Raw genomic sequence first — 8649 nt, forward strand, 5'->3', positions numbered from 1 at the left:
TTGACCAACCACCATTTTAGAATCTAAGATTTTAAAATCCAAAAAACGTTCGACAACAAATTTCTTTGCATCGACATCTTCTGTTTTGTACTTTAATTCAAGAGATTCCCATAGTTCTTTGGTCGTCTTCTTTACACAATACACATTGTATAAAGAATTGTCAAGTCCTTTAAGTATGTAATTCTATCACAAGAAATCACCTTGCTTCCAGGTATCTACCGCAACAACAAGTTGACGATCGGCATCCTCCCCTTCTGTCTATTTTGTGGCCTTCTCATGAAAGCATCGAGCCAAATGCAAAGTTGTAAGATAAAATAGCATTTTTTGATGCCATCTCTTAAACTCTGTTCCATTGAATTTTTCCAGTTTTTCTCCATGGCTTATTGGCACCATCGAAGTCACTGGTAGTGGTACCGAGACTATTAGGGTCACAATCGGAATAGTCTTAACACTATCCGTTAACATGTGTCTAAAATTCACAATTCAAAAACCCAAATAAATACGTACAATAAATAGAAAAATAATTTATCGATCTTAACGGTTGGAAAACTAGTTATTAAACAAGCGAATTGTGTAAATTTAAACAAATTATTTCAAAATGTAAATTATTTTTGAAAGCCAGAAAAGAATTATTTTCGAAAAACAAGAAAAGAAATTTCTTGTTCAAGTATAAAACTAGAACAAGAACACACAATGTGAATTAATTTAATTAACTAAACTCACAGATTATTGATGAATCAAAATGCAGAAGTAAAGAAAAGCCGAAGCGTGTATTGGACACACTTTCCTTAAGATCGTTACGTCCTTGCTACGGTGTTCGAGAACAGATGACGCCGACCTCTCAGGATGCAACGACTGCATCCCAAAATTGTAGCACTACAAATCTAGGTTTGACAAACAGACTGTGTTGTAATCTCTCTTACAGGGAAAAAAAAAAGAACAAAAATGCAGAAGAGTATGCACTGAAGAAGAGGAGAAAAACGAATTAATGAATTGCTGGATAAGGGACTAAATTTATAGGCTTAAAGGATGGGTTTGGAAACCCTCCGAACAAGTGCGAATTAGAAAATCGCTGAAGTGAAAAGAGGTGACTGAAGAAATGAAGGAAAGGAACTGGTTCGGATTTGAATTCAAAAATTCAAAATTTTCAGCGAAGAATTTGATTTTTCCCACAAAAGTTTTGAAAAAATTCAAATGAATTTTGTCCAAAAATTAAAGTTAGGACCCGACCCACAACCCACACCATGCACCCAGCTCGGTCGAACAGTGGCGCCACACATGTGATGGATTTGGGTCATGCCCACTTTGTCCATAACTCTCCTCCTTACAAAACTTAGGGTGCCTCTTGGGGCCCATCCCAAGTATGCCAACTCTATGCCAACCTAAAGTTTATATATTTCTTTGTTTCAATGTGAGACAAGCTATTTAATGAGCAAACCTACTTTGTCTCTTCAATTTCCATTTTCACGAACTCGAAAATGACCTCAACTTTCCATTCACTCGGAAATATTTTTGACGAACCGTCTTTGGGGCATGATTCAACATGTGGCAAAGAATATGTCACCTCTCGTACCCACTTCAAAAAGTGCATGGGTACTGCTTCAATTTGTACTCAAAGTTGTCCAAAAATAAACCTGGAAACTCAAACTTTTCATCATTTGTAATTTTTTAAATTGCATTGGTAACATGGTTGTTGGCTTTTTTTGGCTTTCGAACGTTAGAAATATAATTAGAGCGTGCCAACAAGAATCAGTAAGTCCTTACATAAATAGTGAATGCCAACCAATCAATCAGACAATTGCTTCAAAGTTCTCTTAGCTTCAATGAAGAAAACTTATACTGGTGGCTTGTTTTAGGAGAAAATTCAGAAGTTATTAAAGCACCGTTTGGGAAGAAGGTTTTCAGGCTTTTTTGGCTATTTTAGCCACAAAAAACAAAATAAACTATTTTAGCCACAACAAACAAAACATCACATCCAACCCATAATCATTACACTCTTCTCTCACAAAAAAAAGCTAAAAAACCAAAAAGCCCTTCCCAAACCAAGCTTTTTAGCCCAGGCTAAAATAACCAAAAAAGTCAAAAAGCCAAAAAGTCAACCCACTTCTAATTAAAAGTAAAAGAATGAAGGAGAGAACAATGTCAAAAATTGAGTTTCATTAAGTAAACAAATGTTTACAGTCGTACATCCACACTTCCACAGCCTCGAAGAGAATTACAGTAACGAACAGACTAAATTAGAATTACTCATAAGTAACTGAAATGCAGCGCAGGAAAGTAAAGAATTGGAATGAAAATGTAAAGTAAATAAACTGGTTTCTGGATCTGAGTCTCTGTAAATGTAGCCATCAATGGCTATTTATAAAAATAAAATAAAAAACTTTCACCAATAACTACTTAATAATCACCAAAAACTACCCACTCTTTCACCTTCATTCACACAATGCTACATATTCTTCCATGCCTTCCACTAAGTCACTTTGCCTATCATATTCTTCACATGTGTTTTTACTTCTTCTACTTTGTCTTCCATGTTCCACCATGCAAGACCACTAACTTTGTAACTTCTCTTAACTCTTGATTGATCAAGAAAGTACCACGTGTCCTGCAATAATAATAATAATAATAATAATAATAATAATAATAATAATAATAATAATCACCTTGCTTGATTTTCAGTTTTCCAAAACACTTTTCAGAAAATTCTACTTTCTTATTTTCCGTTTTTTTTTTTGTTTTTACTGAATTTTTTTAATATTTTAAGCAATTTTTTTACTTTTTAGACACACCTAACATAAATACACCTAAAAAGTAAAAAAATTGTAAAAAAAATCTTTTAAAAATTCACTAAATACCAAAAGTACAAAAAAAAATATAAAAATTCAGTACATTTTTTGTATTTTTATGTATTTATTAATTTTTTAAAATATTTTTTCACAAATTTTTTACTTTTTAGATACATCTAAGTAAGGTGCATCTAAAAAAGTAAAAAAAAAATGTTTAAAATTTAAAAAATATTCACTAAAAACAAAAAAACACAAAAACTAAAAAAGTCAATTTTCAAAAAACTTAATCCAAAAAACTCAAACCAAACACAGTGAATAATCTATCTATCTATCTATACTATTATAAAGTGAACACAATTTATGGTGTCATGAAGCTTTACTCTCCTCATGCCATGTGGCAGTATTTTTTATTTTTTAAAAAAAAGTTAAACAAAGAGATGAGTAAGGCTTGAACCCATGACCATGGGTTTAAGAATGGGGACTCATACCACTTAAGCTAAGTACACATTACAATATTAATTTCATTATTATTTTTTTTTATTCTTACTTATTTAAATTGCACACACATCGTGTGTGCCACCCACTAGTATTTATAGTGTGAACGGCGGTGCTTCTGTTTACATCATAAACTAATTTAAATACACTTACCATTTTTTTTAATTTTCTTTCATTATAATTTAATCTCTAATTAAAATCATTATTAACGACACTTAAATCTAAAAAATTTAAAACTTATTTCTCAGCTCACCCACCCCTTTCACCACTACCCTTCCCTTCCACCACTCATCGCCACCCTCCTCGCCCCTCAGTTGCTGTTGCCGCATACTACTACCACACAACCACTCTTCGAATGGCTGGACGAACAGAAACCCAAATCTGTGGTGTTCGTCGGGTTTGGAAGCGAGTATAAACTCACCAGAAACCAGACTTACGAGATAGCTTCCGGGCTAGAGAGTCATCAGAATTGCCATTTTCGTGGGCAATGAGAAAACCAAGCTGGGCAGCCGACGATCTCGACGCTCTGCCACTGGAATTCGATCGCCACATCTCCGGCAGAGGCAAATTCTGCAGCGGATGGGCACTGCAGATGGATATTCTTTCTCACCCATCGATCGGAGGTTCGTTTTTCACGTTGGTTGGGGTTCAGTGATCGAAACATTGCAATTCGGACTGTTTTGCCATTCATCATTGATCAGTCATTCGATGCGAGGTTGTTGGTAGAGAAAGGTTTAGCGATTGAAGCGGAGAGAGGTGAAGATGGGTCGTTTAGCGGGAATGACATAGCTCGCTATGGTTTTGGAGGAAGGACAAGAAATGAGGACTCAGGTGAAAAAAGCTACTGAAATTTGTGGGGATCGAAAGTTGCACGATCAATATCTTACTGGGTTCATTGAGTCCGGATCCTCGGCGGTGGTTTCCTGCCGCGCTTCCTGCGGTGTTCAAAAACTTTTTTTTTTTGGCCCTTTTCCCCTCTTTTCCCTTGCTCTCTCGTCAATGTGAACCCTAACCATCAATGAAGAACATGAACAGAGGAGAGGAGAGAGCCGAAACGGAAGGAGTAGAGTCGGAGGAGATCGATGACGGGCGAGATGGCGTCGATTCGGCGGCGAGGCGAGGCAAGGTAAGATGTGTTCCCTTCAATCTTCATTCTCACCTAATCTTCAATCTTCATTATATAATATATATATATATATATGATTTCTTGAGTCCGATTTCGTGTTGCTGCCATAAATGGGTTTAATTTCTTGGGTTTTATGGGCTTGATTTCTTGTACACAGAAAGAACATTTTCTTTCATTAATCTCAAAGAAAATATATGCTGCATATATATATATATATATATATGGAGAGAGAGATTTTGTTCTTGTGATTATAAGGAAGTTTAGAGAGAGAGAGAGAGAATGTTGGCAGTGTTTGATCAATCTGTGGCAAAGAGCCCAGAAGGCCTGAGGAGTCAAAGCTCTGTTTCAGAATCATCAGCTCTGAAAGATAGGTCGTTGATTCAAGACTTGCATTCTTCGCTCCATACGAATTCTGTCACCATCAATCTTGGACTCCCTGGTTTCATAGCCTACTCTTCTCACAAGCAAAGCCCACTTCTTCCTCGGTACAAATTACTCACTCATGTTCAATCTTTTCTCCTCATCTTTTACTGTGTTTTTATATATGCATATATACACTTCTTCTTTCTATTTCATATATACCTATACACTTGCAAGTACAACATACATACATGAGTATAGTTCATTGTTTTTTTTATAATTTGTGGGTTGTTTTTTGAAATTTTCTTGGGAAGAATAACTTATCAACTTTTTTACTTTAAATTTTTTTTGTTGGGTTTTCTTATTATGTCTTAAGTTTATTTATGTGTTCAATTAATATGTGCCATGTGTATATATATATATATATATATAAATAGAAAAATCGAACAAAAACCAAATCCACTATTCATATTTTCTCATTCTTTCCAAAACTTGGCCCTAATTTTTTTTTCAATTGGTGATGCTTGCCCTGCTAGATTATTTTCTGCAGTGGACGATATATTCTGCTTGTTTCATTGGCACATTGAGAACGTAGCACCCCTCAAACAGTATGGATTGATTTATTGGGTATTATTGGTTTATATAAAATTGAAGTTTTGAAGCAAAAATATGTTATGGTTTGGTTAATTTAAAGCAAAAATCTGTTTTGATTTGTAATAGAAAAGGCAAAAAAGGAGGTAGAGAGTTGGTAGATCATTTTTTTATTCTTACTAGTGGTTTTTGCCCAACTGAAGTGTTTGCCAGCTGCTAGTGTGTGCTAGTGTGTGTTCTACTTCTGTATTGCAGAAGGGGAAAAATTAAAAAATATGAACTTTTATTGATGCTCTCATTTTGTCTTTTACAGATTTTGGATGTAGAAAGGGAAAAATGAGAGAGGCAAAGATGAAGATAGAAAGATAAAGCAAAGGCCAAAGATTTTGACAAAGATGAAAGAAAACACAAGGATAAGGAAACATTAAAGTGAGAAAATTAAATTGAAGGAACAAATTTGGTTGGACTACTGAAGTGGCTCCTTTGGTTGGCATGAGTAGTGACTTGATTGCTCGCAATGAAATTGGATCAAAATGAATGTAGTTAAATTAATCTGAATGTTATAGATTAATATTTGCAATGACAATATCGATTGAATAAAATGATATGCTGGTTGATTGAATGAAACAGTTTGTGTATCTTAGTTGAATGAGATGATTTAGCAATTTTGATTGAATCAAATGGTTTGAGCATCTTAGTTGAATGAAATGTTCTTGATTGAATGAAATGCTATGTTGTCCTTTGAAACAATCAACTTTTTTTTTTTTTTCCGACATAGACCTTGAAGCTTGTTATGAGCATTGCAAATGACTCCATATATTTTTTTTTTCCTTCCTTTTCTTTTTTATGGTTTTTCCTTTTCTGTTATTCTCTTTTCTTTTTCTATTCATTCCTCTTTTCTTCTTTCTTTAATTTTAAAGCATGGACCTAAATCACGTTTTACATAATTTATAATAGGGTTTGTTATATATCACCGTTTCATTTTTTTGCTCTTTTTGTTGTCTATTCCTCACGAATGATATGAAATAAAACAATGATATATAACAAACTCTCTTCTACAAATCTCATTCAGTCATAATCAAATTGCATAAAAATATATGACGGACTAATTTTTTTTTTTTTTTATCAAACAATCTCCTAAGACTCATTTGATATATACAAAATGACTTTATCAATCTCTTAAAAGACTGATTAGATCTATATAATATAACCATCCTCAAATTTGCAATTCCTTTAATACAATAGAAATAGAAAAATGAGAAAAATAAAAACTATGAAAACGATATTTTTCAAAACTGCTTCGTTTCACATGAATATCATCAGAAGATCGTTTCAACTAGTTAGAATTAGTAACTTGAATTAAACATGCTCGGAGATCGGCAACGACGACGCTTGATCATGAAATGAATTGATGACGATGAATCGTAGTTGATATGAGAAGCAACAATCCATATGCGGGTCCATTTTGTCGCGCTATCACGGAGTTGTCAAGACTATAGAGAGAAAAGAAGTAGGGTTTTCATGGCCACATAAAGTATGTTCCATCGTCAAATTACCTTGGTTGGGCACCTGCATTCAATGATCGAAGTGAATGATCAATGATAATCATTTCTATTATATATATATATATATATATGTATATAGATATTGGTCCATTTATCTTCTGTAGTGTGTTCCCTCAGCCAAACTAAATTCAAATACCTTCATGTTTCTTTCCTTGGAGATAATATGGAACAATAAAATGTTAAAACCAATAACATAGAAGAGAAGAAAATTACTCTTCTGAATTCTCACATTTCAACAACAGCTCATGGGTTTTCTTACTCAATTCTCAGGAAACATTAACAACAAAAGAAAATTTGTGCCATGTGGAACAGAACAGACGACAAATTTGAAATGCCAAGAAAATTTCAAGAAACAACCCACAAATTATTAAAAAAACAATGAACTATACTCATGTATGTATGTTGTACTTGCAAGTGTATAGGTATAAATGAAACAGAAAGAAGAAGTGTATATATGCATATATAAAAACACAGTAAAAGATAAGGAGAAGAGATTGAAGATGAGTGAGTAATTTGTACCGAGGAAGAAGTGGGCTTTGCTTGTGAGAAGAGTAGGCTATGAAACCAGGGAGTCCAAGATTGATGGTGACAGAATTCGGATGGAGCGAAGAATACAAGTCTTGAATCAACGACCCATCTTTCAGAGCTGATGATTCTGAACCAGAGCTTTGACTCCTCAGGCCTTCTGGGCTCTTTGCCACAGATTGATCAAACACTGCCAGCATTCTCTCTCTCTCTCTCTCTCTCTCTCTCTCTCTCTCTCTCTCTCTAAACTTCCTTGTAATCACAAGAACAAAATCTCTCTCTCCATATATATATATATATATATATATATATATATGTATGCAGCATATATTTTCTTTGAGATTAATGAAAGAAAATGTTCTTGCTGTGTACAAGAAATCAAGCCCATAAAACCCAAGAAATTAAACCCTATAAAATCAAACCCATTTATGGCAGCAACACAAAATCGGACTCAAGAAATCATATATATATATATATATATATATATTATATAATGAAGATTGAAGATTAGGTGAGAATCAAGATTGAAGGGACCACATCTTACCTCGCTTCGCCGCCGAATCGACGCCATCTCGCCCGTTGTCGTCGTCCTCCGACTCTACACCTTCCATTTCAGCTCTCTCCTCTTCTCTGTTCATGTTCTTCTTTAATGGTTAGGGTTCACATCGACGAGAGATCAAGGGAAAAAGAGGGGAAAAGGGCAAAAAAAAATTTAAAAAAAAATTGAATTTAACGCCAAAACGACGTCGTTTTTGAACGCCGCAGGAAGCGCGGCCGGAAACCACCGCCGAGGATCCGGACTCGGGTTTCATTGACTATCTTAAAAATAAGAAGTGAGGTTCGGGTGTTTTAAGGTAAAAGACCATGTAAGTGCTTGCTTGCTTGCGGCGATTGATGGGGCATGCTAGCATAGGTGTGGTTTGGAAACTCTACTTTTTGTTTAAAAAATAAAAAATCACTAGAAAGTTATATTAAAAAATTAAAGTTTTTTTTAATTTATTTATTATAGTTTTTGAACTTATTTTTGTAAAAAATTGAAAAATTATTTTAAATGTATTAATATTTTCATCTTATATTTTAGCTTTAAAAAAAAAAAGTAATAAAAAAGTTCCCAAATCACTCTATAGATATGACAATGAAAAGAAAATTGAATTTTATTGTACTATTAATCTTTTTTTAATCAGCAAAAGGAAAGCAACTT

The 8649-nt window shown here is 33.9% G+C and overlaps 2 long non-coding RNA genes across 2 annotated transcripts; one reads left to right on the top strand and one right to left on the bottom strand.

Moving 5' to 3' along the window:
* The first annotated feature begins 4411 nt into the window (after window positions 1–4411).
* LOC114293548 (uncharacterized) lies at window positions 4412–5985 on the top strand. The gene is made up of 2 exons (XR_014328865.1): window positions 4412–4892; window positions 5672–5985. It is a non-coding gene; the product is annotated as an uncharacterized LOC114293548 (long non-coding RNA).
* A 540-nt stretch (window positions 5986–6525) lies between these two features.
* Window positions 6526–8131, bottom strand: LOC114273072 (uncharacterized). Its single transcript, XR_014328866.1, has 3 exons — window positions 7993–8131; window positions 7443–7578; window positions 6526–6927 (listed from the first exon to the last, which is right to left on the bottom strand). It is a non-coding gene; the product is annotated as an uncharacterized LOC114273072 (long non-coding RNA).
* Between the last annotated feature and the right edge of the window lie 518 nt (window positions 8132–8649).

Source organism: Camellia sinensis, chromosome 5 (genome assembly GCF_055761805.1).
Source record: "Camellia sinensis isolate YWXY chromosome 5, ASM5576180v1, whole genome shotgun sequence".
Lineage (NCBI taxonomy): Eukaryota > Viridiplantae > Streptophyta > Magnoliopsida > Ericales > Theaceae > Camellia > Camellia sinensis.